Source organism: Hemiscyllium ocellatum, chromosome 8 (assembly GCF_020745735.1).
Source record: "Hemiscyllium ocellatum isolate sHemOce1 chromosome 8, sHemOce1.pat.X.cur, whole genome shotgun sequence".
Lineage (NCBI taxonomy): Eukaryota > Metazoa > Chordata > Chondrichthyes > Orectolobiformes > Hemiscylliidae > Hemiscyllium > Hemiscyllium ocellatum.
This window is the reverse complement of record NC_083408.1, coordinates 47,907,233-47,922,304: the sequence shown is the minus strand read 5'-3', so window position 1 is coordinate 47,922,304 and position 15,072 is coordinate 47,907,233.

Here is a 15,072-nt window from a genome sequence, read left to right as displayed (position 1 = left end):
TACAAGGTTACAGCTGCACAAAGCAAGATCAACATTATTTGAAGTTAGAGGGGTCCATTCAGCAGTCTAATAACAATTGGGACAAATCTGTTCTTGAACCTCTTGGTGCATGTGTTCAAGCTTCTGTATCTTCTGCCTCACAGAAGGAGTGGCAGGCGACAACTACTGGTGTGGTTCTTTAATGATGTTGTCAGCCTTTCTGCAGTAATGAGAAGTGTCAATGGAGCCCATGTATGAGGCATTGGCTTTTATGACGGTCTGGGTTGTGTACACAACCTTCTGTAGTTTCTTACAGTCCTGGGTAGAGCATTTGCCATACAAGGTTGTTATGTACCTGGATAGTTTGCTTTCTATTAACTTCCAGCATTGCATGAGAAAACCTCTGCATATCTGTTCTTCTTACCAAAGTGGAGAAACTCTCATTTTTCCACTTTATATTCTATCTGCACGTTCTTGCCAAATCACTAAACCAATCCAAATCCTCCTGAAACTGTTTTGCATGTTCCTCACAACACACATTCCCCCATAGCTTTTTTATCATTTACAAATTGGGTAATATTACATTTGGTCCTCACATCTATATCATTGATGTATATTGTGAACACCTAAGGCCGCGAGCGCTGATCCTTGCAATTCCCCTTTGGTAACAGTCTGCCAACATAGAATAATGTATATTCTGTTTTCTGCCTATTAGCAAATCCTTAATCTATCCCAGTACAATATCTGCAATCCCATTAGCTTTAATTTTGCTAACAAACCTCATCCAGATGCCATTATCTAAAGTCTTCTGAAAATATACTATATCCATCAACTCCACTTTGTCAACTTTGTTAATAACATCCTCAAAAAACCCAAACAAGTTTGTCAAACATAATTTTCCATTCACAAATCCATACTGACTCTGCCCAATTTAAACATTCCTGACCAAGATGACATTTGGTTACACTGTCAATATCACTTTGCTGAGAGTAAAGTGATGGGGCTGCAATTGGCCTGACTGGAGTTTTCTCCTTTGTGTGAACAGAGCAAATTATGACCAGAGATCATGCTGGGTCTGGAAAACAGGTTTTCAACATTGCAACCAGGATGTTGTCAGGACCCATAATGTTTACTGTATTCAGTGCCGTCAGCTGTTTCTTGATATCACGAGAAGTGAATTAAATTTGTATCTGTATTGCTGGGGACTCGGGAGGATGCTGACATGCATAATCCATTTGGAACTTTTGGCTGAAGATAATTGGAATTTTCATGAAGCTTTGATTATCCACTACCATTCATGATTGGATATGACTGGACTGTAGAGCTTAGATCTGTTCCATTGTTTGTGGTATCACTTAGTTCTGTCTATGATATGTTCCTCCTTCTAGTGTTATAGCTATACGAGGTTGACCCCTCATATTAGATAACCAGATCCTGCTCCTGGCATGCATTTCTATAATGCACATTGAACCCTAAACCTAACTCTTACCTTGATGATAATGGTGGAGTGAAGGATGTGCCAGACCATGTGATTAAAAATGGTTCTGCTGCTGCACATTGCCCACAGCACCTTGTGGATGCTCAGCTTCAAGCTGTTGGATGTGTTCTGAATCCAGCTCATTTAGCACAGTGTTGTGCCACACAACATGTAGGAGTTATCTTCTTCAAAAGGACTGTGTTGTGGATACGCCTCTCCATTTCATAAACAAACGCATTTGGGCCAGTTTGGTGAGAATAAGATCAAATAGTTCTTCCCCTAGTACTGATTCTCTCAGACTCCATCTAGCAGCTACTTACTTCAAGAATCAGCCTGTCTACTCACTAATGACACCATAATGCTACTCTTACTGATGGACATTGAAATCCGTACCCAATGCAATTTCTGTGCCCTTGCTACCATTGGTATTTCTTCCACGTGGTGGAGTACTGATTCATCAATTCAGGGCTGTCATCAGGTGGGAGAACCGATATGGAAATGCAACCCTCTCTTCCCACCCCCAACAATAGCAGTATAGATCATGAAATGAGGCTATTACTATATCTTTAAGTTACACAATTATACATTTACTTATTAGGCCAGTTGTGCATCACCTGAAAGTAAGACACATGGATTGCTACTTGAAGGGACAAGTCCTATTGTAGTTATGCTATGCTTTTATTCTAATATGATATAAGATATGATTTGTATATAGTTTAATATAATTTATTTTTGAGTTTGGATTTTTGGATTTTTTGACACTTTGAACCAGTGCCATATAAGCTTTGTGAGAGACTGGTTTTAAGGATTACCTTGTAAGTATTTGTGGACCCATGATAATTTATTTTGTAAAAGAGTTTCCGTTTGGTCGATTTTGCAGGTTCTTAGCTGAACCTATAAAGAAGTTTCCCATGAGAAAGGGAGCAGATAATTTAGAAATATTAACAATGGGTTACCTTGGTGTAAGGAGTTTAACAAATGTTCCAGAACAGAAGTATTTGATTAAAACCCTGAAGGGATTACTTGAAACTGAGAATGCTTAAGATCAGTTTTACGACAAATCAAGCAAGAGGCTATAAAATTCTCATGACCAGGAAATCTAAGTAAAACCCAATATCAGATATAAAAGAAGATTCTTTCTATTTTGAATAATGTAAAGGATATTTGATGATACTTATACTGCGCGTCTAAAAATCTTTACGTGAGTTTTATTCTATTTCATCTTTTTTGCATAATAACTTCTGTTTCATTGTTAAAAACAAATCTACAACAGCTTGTGTTTCAGTGAGCAACCACCTATTAAATAGACAATAGACAATAGATAATAGGTGCAGGAGTAGGCCATTCAGCCCTTCGAGCAAGCATCTCCATTCAATATGATCATGGCTGATCATTCCTAATCAGTATCCGCTTCCTGCCTTATCTCCATAACCCTTGATTCCACTATCTTTGAGAGCTCTATCCAACTCTTTCTTAAATGAATCCAGAGACTGGGCCTCTACTGCCCTCTGGGGCAGAGCATTCCACACAGCCACCAGTCTCTGGGTGAAGAAGTTTCTCCTCATCTCTGTCCTAAATGGTCTACCCCGTATTTTTAAGCTGTGCCCTCTGGTTCGGCACTCACCCATCAGCGGGAACATGTTTCCTGCCGCCAGAGTGTCCAAAATCCCCCCAAAAAAAGTAAAATATGATTTCTCAAGATAGATTTAAGGCTGGGAGCTGATTGTCCAGTAAAAATGCAGGAGTTAAACATGTCCATAGTGATTCAACAGCAAGACCTGCTAGGCCACCTTTATTTTATTATGTTAAATTGCAGGGGGGTGTTCTGTACTTAATTAAATCATGATGATTATATCTGTTACTGTACACTCATTTACTGTGTTTAAAAAGAGCTTAATAATTCATATTTGACTTTATCTCACCAAAGGTCATATGCAACAGATGCAGTGAATTTTTGTTAAAGTTGTTGCATGTTTCTTTGATGTAGAAAGAAAAGCCACAAGGTCCTGATGTTTCAGCATGCCATTCAAAGAGTTGGCTTTTTTTTTGGTTATTTTATCTGTTTTCTTTGGATCTAGTCCAAGTTTAGAGCAGAGGTTCTCAGCTTCAAGCATCCATTGACGCAAGTGAGCTGTGATAGGCCAACACCTTGTGAACTGGGAGTTGCTTAACTTGAGGCTGGCAGTGATTAATCATTGAGAGGCAGCCCAAAGGACCGGTCTTATCACTTGTCATCAACCAAGCTGTGTTAATGTGGTGCAATGAAATTGGAACATCCTCACCAGTGTGAAAGCCTGAGCAAACCTTATGGCAACCTTGAGCTATCCAAACATCAAAGTCCCTCCTTTTGAACTCACCAGTTTGATCCAAAATAATGCAAAGAACTAGATTTTACACGGACTTGATTGCAAAAGTTGCTGGAATAAATTACGTCCACCTTTGGGATCCCCTCCAGCCTTTTTTTTGCCTAGGGTTACTTCCTTAGCCTTCGCTTCTTGAAGTATTGACAATGCAGTGCAGTTATTGCCCCTATAGCTGAAAATTTAACTCATGAACACTAGGTCATGTCTACATGCCAACGGACCTGCACACTATACAGCTGGTGGTCAAATTCCCGAGTTCCTCTACAACTTTAGCCTGGGGCCATAGGGGACCCGATTTCCATATGCTACCACAAGGAGACACAGCTAAGGATCTGCTGGTGGAAAGGGTGTGTACTGACAGGCAGAGACCTACACATTAGGGAATCTCCTTTGCAGTTCTGCTAGCCAGCACCATAGACTGAAAATGAAATGCAAACTAATGCACATAATACTGTAAATTTACCAATTCCTTTTACCTACAAACTAGACACATCATATTGACCTGGTGGACATTTTTCAGCAATAAAGAGGAAAGAATGCACTACATTTTCTGTCTTTCCTTCTATCTCAACCCTTTGGTCCTTCTCTTCATTATCCCCAAGGATTGGACAGATTAGTTCTGGTTTCAAGTGTGAACCTTTCCATAAATCTGTTTAAAGAACAATCTGAGCCTACAATACGAACAGATTTAGTGTCTCTGCATATGCGGAGAGTTCCCAATGTGTACCGTTTTTGTTTCAGATTTACAGCATCTGCAATTTTTTTTGCTTTTTCAATCGACTGAATGTTTTCCTTTAATGTTTTATGACTGAAACTGAACACAGGTTGGCGAGAGACATTTAAATAGACATCACCTGATTTGTACTGAAATGATCTGGTTTAAGTTTCCATTTATTCTGTTTTTGCTGCTCCACACTGAATTAATATGTTGTTTGCTGCAACTACTATCATTCTATATCTCAGCTTCAACTTTAGTCGTTACACAAATGTGTGAAACAATGCACTGTACATTAAACTTTTCTACCCTGAATTTTGTTACTGTTGGTTTGATCAGTTACTAATTTTATCTGAACCTTGACTGTTTCCTTTAACAGACTTTACTCCCTTCCTTCCCTGCTCTCATTTAGAATCACCAGAGATTTTGCAGGCGTGAGTTTCAGAAGCCAAGGATTAGGTATCTTAGGGCTCCCTGTATCAATCCCAAAGACATTCCACTCAATACATGCCCTCCAACTGGCTTTACACCCAAAATAGCTACCTATAGGTCATTCTGCTATAACACACATTTCATACAACGCGATTGATGAATTGGGAGCACTGTTTCTACAGCGCAGACTTTTAAAACATGCATTGTTTTAATGCGATTACATCGCCAACACTTTATGTGCTGTTTCTAAAGTGCAATTTTTCTATAATGTGGGGTTGCACAAGAATGCAACCATTGCGTTACAGAAGAACTACCTGATTAACACATCTTAGCTTATTGCGTTCCTATATTCAAATTTTGCATTGAATTCCTACTACTTTCAGTTTCAGCAGAAGGCTGAGTCAGATTTACTCATCACAGAGTTCCGAGTTTGTAACCTTTTCTTGTAGCCACAGCATTAATATGACTTGTTCAGTTCAGTTTCTTCAGTGGTAACCCCCAGGGATGTTGACAGTGGGGGTTTCAGCAATGGCTATGCTATTAAATGTCAAGAGGTGATTTTTTTTTTCTTGTTTAAGATGGTCATTGTCAGGCACCTGTGTGGCACAAATGTTATTGTTACTTATCAGCCCAAGCTGGATGTTTTCCAAGTCTTGCTGCATAGGAACATGAGTTGATTCATTATCTGAAAAGTTGTAAATGGTGCTGAACATTATGGAATCATCAGTGAATATCTCCACTTCTAGTCTTCTGAATGAGGGAAGATCATGGAATAAGCAGTTGAAGATGGCTGGGCCTAAAACACTACCTTGAGGAATTCCTGCACAGATGTCCTGGGGCTGTGGTGACTGACCTCCAACAACCACAACTATCTTCCTTTGTGTCACATATAACTTCAATCAATGGAGAGTTTCGCCCCTAAATTCCATTGACTTCAGCTTTGCTAGGTCTCCTTGATGTCACACTCAATCAAATGCTGCTTTGATGTCAACAGCCTCACCTTAGCTCTGGAATTCAGCTCTTTTATCTTTGTTTGGACTAAGGCTGTCATGAGGTCAAGAGCTACGTAGCTCTGTAGGAAGTCAAACTGAGCATCGATAAATAGGTTATTGTTGAGTAACTGCCTCTTCATATCACTGTTTGTAACCTCTTCCATCACTTTGCTGATGATTGAGAGGGTGGTAATTGGCTGTTTGAATTTGTCTAGCTTTTTGTGTATAGGACATAGCTGGGCAATTTTCCACACAGTCAGGTAAATGCCAGTGTTGAAGCTGCATTGGAACAGCTTAACTAGGGGAATAGCAAGTTCAGGAACACAAGTCTTCAGGACTTTTGTTGTAGCTGTTGCAGTATCCGGTATCTTTGGTCATTTCTTGTGATTACTTGGAATGAATCACATTGACTAAAAACTGGCAACTGTGATGCTGGGGACTGAGGGAGGAGACAGCAATGGATTAAGCAGTTAGCACTTCTCATGGAAGATAGATGCAACTACTTCAGCCTTGTCTTTTGTCCTGATGTGTTGGGTTCACCCATCATTGAGGATAGGAATATTTGTGAAACTCCTTCTCCAGTGATTTGTTTAATTCACTACCAGCGTTCATGACTAGATGTGACAGGACTGCAGCACTTATGATCTGTTGCTTGTGTGATTGTTTACTCCTGTAAGGATTGTTTACTCCACTGGAAGGCATGCAAGTGGTCCTGTTTTGAAATTTTACAAGGTTGACATCTGATTTTTTGGTATACACAGTGATGCATCTGACATGTCCTCCTATACTTCATTAACCCAGGGTTATTCCTGGCTTGACAGTAATTATAGAGAGGGAGATATGCTCAGCTATGAGGTTACAAATTGTGGTTGAATACAGTTATGTTGCTGCTCATGGCCCACAAGGCTTCCTGGATGTGTAATTTTCAGTTGTTAGATCTGTTGAAAATCTATCCTATTTAGCACAGTGCTGACACTAAGCAACATAGTGAAGGTTATCCTCATTGTGAAGACAGCCATCTGTATAAGAAGTTAGCAGTGATAGCTTCTACAAGTACTGTCATGGACAGATATACCTGTGACATGTAATTTAATGAGGACAAGGTAAAGCATGTTTTCCCCCTTGTTGGTTTCCTCACCACTTGTTGCAGACCTAATTGAGCAGCTATATCCTTTAGGACTTGGCCAGTTCTATTAGTAGTCGTTCTACCAAGCCTCTTTATGTGGTGGGCATTGAAATTCCCCGCACAGAGTACATTCTGTGGCCTTACCACCCTCCGTGCTTCTTTCAAGTGGTTTTCAACATGGAAGTATGCTGCTTCCTCTGCCAAGCAGTATTGATAAGCAGAAGGACATTTCCTTGTCCATGGTTGACCTGATAGCATGAGATTTCATGGGGTCCAGAGTCAATATTGACTATACTGCAAACCACTGTATTGCCACATCCGGGGCTGGGGGGTTGGGGTTCTGCATTTTTGCTGAGACATGACATGCACTGGATTGAAGATGGTTGTATGTGTAACATGGTCTGTAAAGTTGGATTTCATGAATATGACTGTCAGACTATTTCTGGACTAGCTTATGGAACAGCTTTCTCAATTTTGGCAGAAGCTGGCAGATATTAGTAAGGAGGTCTTTGCAAGGGTGACAATGCCTGGAATTACCATTGTTGTTTTTGATACCTAGATGGATATCAGGTTGCCAAGTGACTTCTTCAGACTTTTAAGCAGTTTTGATCTAACTTAGTGCTCTTTTAGGCATTTCAGAGGGCAGTTATGAGTCTCCTGCATCACTCTATGTTGGAGTTAAATTTAGACTCCACCAGATAAGGACAGCTGACTTCTTTTCATAAAGGACATTAATGAAACAGATGGGCTTTTATGACACACAAAGGTTAAATTGCCACCATTGGACAAGCTTTGTAATTACCAGATTTTTTTGTTGAATTCAAATTTTATCCTCTGCTTCAGTAGGATTCATATCCATGTCTCCAGAGCATTAGTTCAGTGACACCATCACTATGCCACTTCATCCCTGAATATAAAACAGAGAAATGCAAGAAAAACGTTAGAGCAAAACAATGTCTCAATCTTACTGCTGCATAAAGTAACTTCAACTTTTTATCTGCTGATTAATGCAGACAGTTTTATGGTTGTACATAATAAAGTCATTTTGTGGTTGCCAATATTGTTCCACGTGCCTCCCTAAAACATGGTGCAAAGAAGCAGCCTTCAAACTAAAGATTCATTTTGATTCTGTCCTCATATGCCCACTGTTGTATCTGTGGGGCCTGCAAAATGTAACTACTGCAGAGCAAGGAACAAAGACACTATTCAGAATGGAGAACAGCTTCCCTTCCGCACCACTGTGACCACAGAGTAGTCTGGTGCTACATGCTATCTGATCCACATAGATTCCCTGTCACAAAGAATTCTATTTCATCATTATATCCAACGTATTCTGTTTAAAAAAAGTATTGCTAGAGTGAAAAGCTCAAAAGGTTGACTTTTATACAATATAGCTAAGAGTCAAAAGTATATAAATGTCCCTGGTAGCTGAAAGACTGCATTTGTTATTCTGCTCTTAAGCACTCTCCCCCAATCTTTGTATTAATGGTTCGTGCCAGAGTTACAGAAGTTGTATAAAGACATTGTCTCTCATCTGGCTGCTTTGAAAATCCCATTGCAAGGGTCATTTCCGGACTTCTATGGGACTTTTCTGCAGTGCCCACAAGATTCCTGTCACCCTGAGTGACTTGCACAGGACAGAGCAGCACATTTTCATCTTGCAAAGTTAAAACATTCATTATTGAAATTAGACTGTGAATCAAAAAACATCATACATGATTGGCACTTCCTTTATATTTCATAAGTATATTCAACTTGGTTTGAAGTAACTTTATACTTGTTAGTTTATGATTATAGCTCTACATATGGTGTTTGAAATGTAAGGCATGCATTCAGTATGACTTATAAATATTTTAAATACTTCCTCGGACCTTTGAATATGTGCCTATGCATTTGAAATATTACAAATCTACATACATCTGAGAAAATGCTTTAAAAGCAATTCCTTCTTTAGGAAGGCAGGCCATTCATGAATTGCGTGGTTTTTAATAAAGTGTTCCAATTGAGTACACACGAAAGGCAAATAAATCCAAAAACAGACAGACGGCACAGATAAGTTATATGTGTAACTCTAGCTTTTGATCCCCTGTTTAAGGAAGTGGAATTGAAGAAAGACCAGGAACACACAGACAGTTTGATACATGATAGAATAAAGGTAATCATGCTGAAGAGACATGCAAATTGTTAGTTTTGCAGCTTGTCGATGTGCAATCTTTCACTTCTGACTGGACTATATGCTACTTTTTTAAAAATTCATCCATTGAATGTGAGTGAACCAGCACTTATTACCTATCTCTAGTTGCCCAGAAGTCAGTTAAGAGTCAACCACAATGCTGTGGGTCTGGAGTCACATGTAGTCCAGATAAGCTTAGGATGGCATTTCCTTCCCTAAAGGGCATTAGTGAACCAGATCAGTTTATCCAAACAATCAGCAATGGATTCATGGTCATCATCAGACTCTCAATTCCAGTTTTTAAAAATTATTGGATTCAAATTCTACCATCTGCTATGGTGGACTTCAAATGTTGAGTCCCCAGAACATTACTTGGTTCTCTGGGTTACAGTCCAGTGACAAGACCATTAGGCCATTGCCTCCCTATTTAAAACTATTTGAATACTTATTTGCAAATTACACCATATTCCGTAACCTTCTAAAACTAAACAGTTCTTTAAACTATCCTGTCTGGTTAAACAGAAGCTTTTTTAGATTCATTTATGGGACATAGGCAATGCAGATTGGGCCAGCATTTATTGCTCATCCCTAATTGCCCTTGAGAAGCTAGTAGTGAGCTATCTTCTTGAACCACTACAGTCCATTTCACATAGGTAGCCCCACAATGCTGCTCGGAAGGGAGTTCCAGGATTTTGTACCAGTGACACTGAAGGAAACCACAATCTCTCCATGCCAGGGATCATCCTAGTGAACCTTCTCAGAACTGTCTCCAATGAATGATGTCTTTCCTTAAATAACAGGAGCAAAACTGCTCGCAGTACTCCAGTTGTGGTTTCACCAGCACCTTGTACATTTGCACTTAGGCTTGCTTACTCTTATACACTAACTCCTGTTGAAATAACAGCCAATATTCCATTAGTTTTCCTGATTACCTTCTGCACCTATGTGCTAGCTTTCTGTGTTTCATGCCCAAGTCCCTTTAGCATCTTTCTGTAGCTTTTGTCCATTTAAATAATACTGTCCTTTTGTTCTTCCGTCCAAACTGAACAAGGTGATCTGTCAACTGACATTATTTAACTGTGTCAATCCTTTATTGAGACCTTTTAGTCATTTTACATAGGTATCCATGGTGACAGACTTAGAAGTAACAACCACCATTACTGACCTGTACTGCCCCTTTCATCCAATCAGGATCCATTCTAATTTAACATCTACTAATTCCTTTAGATCAAACTGAGAAACAACTATGTTCAGATGCTGCAGTCAGCACTTGGCCTATAATTCTGGCGATTACACAGTATAACACTGAAATAAAAATGCAAACAATGTACAACTGAGTCAAATTGTGCTGAAGCATTTTTTTGAATGGAATTTTGTCTCTGAGTGATGTGGGATGCATGGGATAATAGGATCAGACACTCAGCAAGGCCCATCTTGATGTTGAGAACAAATCATTGCATCTTGTTCACTTTTCTCAGTGACATGGCGAGATTCTCACCAGGCAGTGGTGAGCTCCTAATTGATGCACATGATTGTTTATTAAATACTTTGTTGGGCTCTGGCCCGAAACGTCGAATTTCCTGTTCCTTGGATGCTGCCTGACCTGCTGTGCTTTAACCAGCAACACATTTTCAGCTACTTTGTTAATAGCCCAACTAACCTCAGGTTGAAATCTTATCAAACTTGCCTTACAAACCAGCCATTGTGAAAACTTGACCTGGAAACTAGAGTGAGTTCTTGGTGAGTTCAATTCACCACCTCCACTGAATGACTTCCATCTTGCCCATGGACAAACTGCAGAGCAGGGTACGATTAACCAGCACCAGCCAAAAGTACTTTCCGCCACAGACATTGGTACTCCAGTTTCAGGATGTCATTGCCACCATCTTAGCATATTCCAAAGCTCTGTCACTGACTCTGGCAAGGGAAGACTAATCTAAAAAGATACACTGGCAATCAACAGTGGACAGCTGCATTGGGTACAGAGAAATCAGACTCACTTCCTAGCTCTTTCAGACAGTATTCACCTGGTGCTTACAAGCACCCCATAGTGTACCTTGTCTTGGGAATTGGTTAATCACACAACCAGGCAAGTAAGCATGCTGGGCAGTACTCTGCAATTCAGGGCACATGCATCTCATCGTACATCAATGTGGCATGTTCTAACACCTGCACCATGTGGTCTCACTGTTGTGCCAAATGCAGCATTTGCTGCAAGCAGTACAACATGTCTGAAAGCCTTAGAGGAGTAGTACGCACTGAAGTCAATGGGGGCCTCTATCAATCGGTTGGGGGGCGGCAATACAGTTAGTCAAGGGCAGTCACCTGTACCAGTCCTGGACTTTGGCCATGGCCAGGATTGTATTAGGAGAGCATTGCACAGGGGTATCATGCCTTGGTGCTCCTGAGCAGGCCACAGTTCTTTGTCTCCATAAGGGGCACCAGTCCATAGGGAGGACAGTTGCAGTCATAGACTTGTGTTTCCAAGGGTCTGCACAGATGATGGCTTAAGGGGGTGAGCCATATATTTTCCGCCACCTCTGTCTGTGGATATTAAGGAGAAAGGGGGTTGGGGGAGCGGGAACAGATAGACAATTATATACAGATATACACAGCTTGGGTGATGATCTGGGGAAGAGTTAAAACTATAGGATTGATGGGATGGATTAATAGAAAAGAGGGGGTAATGCTGGGGGTCCCAGTGGTGTGTTCTTTCTTTTAACTATACTATAACTGACGAAAAGTTAAACTTTCACTTGGAATTTTTCTTACTCATACAAGATCTCTTCTGTGTTTTCAGAAATATCCCCTTTAATTGTCTGCCATTGCATACCTGTTGTGTTATCCTTTAATCTAATTTACCAGTTCACTTCAGCTAGATCTGCTTTTGTGCCCTCGCAATCGCCCTTATTCAAAGTTAAAAACTTGGACTTGGACCCACTCCCATCCCCTCAAATAAAATAAATATTTGATCACATGGTCACTCTGGTTGGCTCCAGAATCTGCTGTTCTATGGAATGAGACAGTTTCTATTCTATGGAATCCTCAGCTAGGCTACTTTCGTCCCTCTGATTTTTCCAATCTCTATGTGGATTAAAATGGCCTGTAACTATTGTTGTTCCTTTCTGATAAACTCCCATTAATTCTTGCTTTACAATTTATCCTACAGTAGGGTTTTTTTAGGGTCTGTGAGTTCTTCCCTTTATCATTGGTCATTTCTATTCAAAATGCCTAAATCTCTTGGTTTCCTGAACTCAGGGCATTCCAAGCCTAAAGCCTTTCGTGCTAACAGAATCGTTAATTAATTACCTTATCCTAGCTTTCTGCTCATTCTGAGTGTCGTGTATTCTTCAACATTCAAGTTTTAAACTAGGTCATCCTGCAGCCTTATTTCTCAGGGCAGGAACAATTAGGTTGGCAGCAGTAGAGTTTCTTTCAGCTGTCCAGTTCAACAGGCAGATGGGACAGTGATACACAACATTTCTTCTGGCAACTTGCAAAGCAAAGCAATTCTAACTACTTTGTGGTCCCTTGAAGTCACTGGTTGGGGCAGGTGTGTTGGGGGAGATGTGGGGACGGTCCTTTATGACAGTTGATGTTGTGGTCAGCTGTGTGATGTTAAGATAGATGTCTGGATTGTACTTTTTGACAATGAAAATGCTGGTGTCAAGTGCTTACATAATACAGGCACAACATGAAGTCAAACCGAGAACAAAGATAGGACCTATATTTTGAGATGAATTTGAGGTTCATGAATGGTTTGCTTCTGGTGGAAGTTTGAAAGTATCAATGATGAACAGATATATTTTAGATTTTAATGGTTTGTTTGAGAATTGCCTTCCTTCCATGTTTAGTTTGCAAATTTTTGAATTTAGAAGGATATGTTCCTGGAAGTATTGAAGTAATTGCATTAATTCATCTTGGGCATTTATTGCCTGTTCATTTGGAGTTGGCTCTTATTATTTATCCTTTGTAGTTTGAAGCAACTGGCACTTTATTTGCAAACTACTGCGGCATTCAATTGGTACATTGCATATAATTTATCCCAGTTTTGTCTGTGCAAAATTTGTAAAAAAAGTCATCACATTCCAGTCTTATATGGTGCAACGCATCATCAAATATGATGCAATGCCAACATATAACTTTCATAATTTCCCTCAATATTGCCAGTGATATGTTGGACAATATAATCAGTCCCTTACATGTCTCTGCTCTTTACTGTTTATAGGTCAGTGTTTCACTCACTCAATGCTCTTCTACTTTTCTTTTGTCTTTTTCCCTTTGGATTCTTCATTTGTTTTTCTGCTCTGTTCAATAAAGAAGCCACTAAAAACAGTAAGCTGCATTTGATATTAGCAGTACAAGAAAAATGTAGCCCTCAGCAGATACTTTTGCATTGGTTCCCTCAATTATTTATACCTTCCTCTTATCTTTCTCCATTTCCTTCATACCATTAGTCTCATCACTAACACAAGCACTTCCCTTTTAAGATCTTCACTCAACCCCTATGTCTTCTTGCTCTGCTGTCATTTGCCACTCCATTTACTGCCCTTTATTCGATTGTACCTATTCCCATTTGCTCCAAGAATAAATGGCAAATGACAAGAAACTTTTCATGTTCTTGAACTCTAAGCAATAGAGCAGCATTTAATCTAATTGATGAACGTTACATCTGGTTAGATGTATAACTTTGCCTCTATTTATAGTTAGTGCCAATTTATAGACTCTCAGAATGGTTGTGAGGAAATTTCATGGCACAGTGGCCAGCTGTCCTGCCTCTAATCTAGAAGTTTGCAGCACAAATCCCACTCCAGGACCCGATGGTCAAGGAAGATGCATTCATAATTTAACCAAATAGCATTGAATCAACCTTAAAATCTTTACAACACACTGGTACGAGTGGGAGAGTTTTCTGGTCAGCTATGCTGTGAAAGAAATTGGAGCCAATACCATCAATATCCAGAGCTCCAGTGACAATGTAGATGTAAAAGTATATTTCCTTCCAATGTCCCCCTCTCTTCCTATCCATTCCCATTAGATTCAAATATTAAAATATTAAATTAGTATTAAGAGAGGAACACTTGCATATTTCTCTCATCTTTCTCTGACTTAGGGCTTTATGGATCACCACTAGTGACCCCACGGGTGTTTGTCTGAATGTTCTCTTTCATTCCCTCATTCTTTGACTCCATATGAATCTGCCTCTTATGCAAACATATAGAAAACTCTTAGAACTTTCTATCTGTTAAGCAAACACAGGTTGATTTGCAATTCGTCTAGTGTGATCATTTAAAAATGGAAGTAATATTAACCAACTATTCCTCTTTTCTCCCAAGTATATCCACTTTCTGATGTGTGTAGAACAGGGAACAAAAGCCAGAACAGGTGTGTAACCAGAGCCCTGATTTTTATCTGCCTTTCTCTCTGTTTCTCACATGCACACACATCTCTGCAGTGGCTCTCTGTAACTTTTCAAAGCAACGTTGGTACAAATGTCACTGCACAGTCTTTGAAATTTGTCCTGTAGTTTATGAAAAATATTTGAAACAATGCCACCGAGTATGAAGTGTGAAACATAAAGGTAAGCATGTTCTCAATGAAATTGACTGGTACTGAATCATCCTACAAAATTAAGCACACTATATATATTCAAACTGTACAATCTAAATCCAGCTCTCAGAGCAACAACTGAAGCGGTGCCACTTGGCACAAGGGTGTCATTACAATCTGAAAAGTTTACAGTCAGTTTGTCTTATTAATATTGCCACTGTAACTCTTAATGGATAGTAAACCATGAGGGGTTTGAACAAGGTAG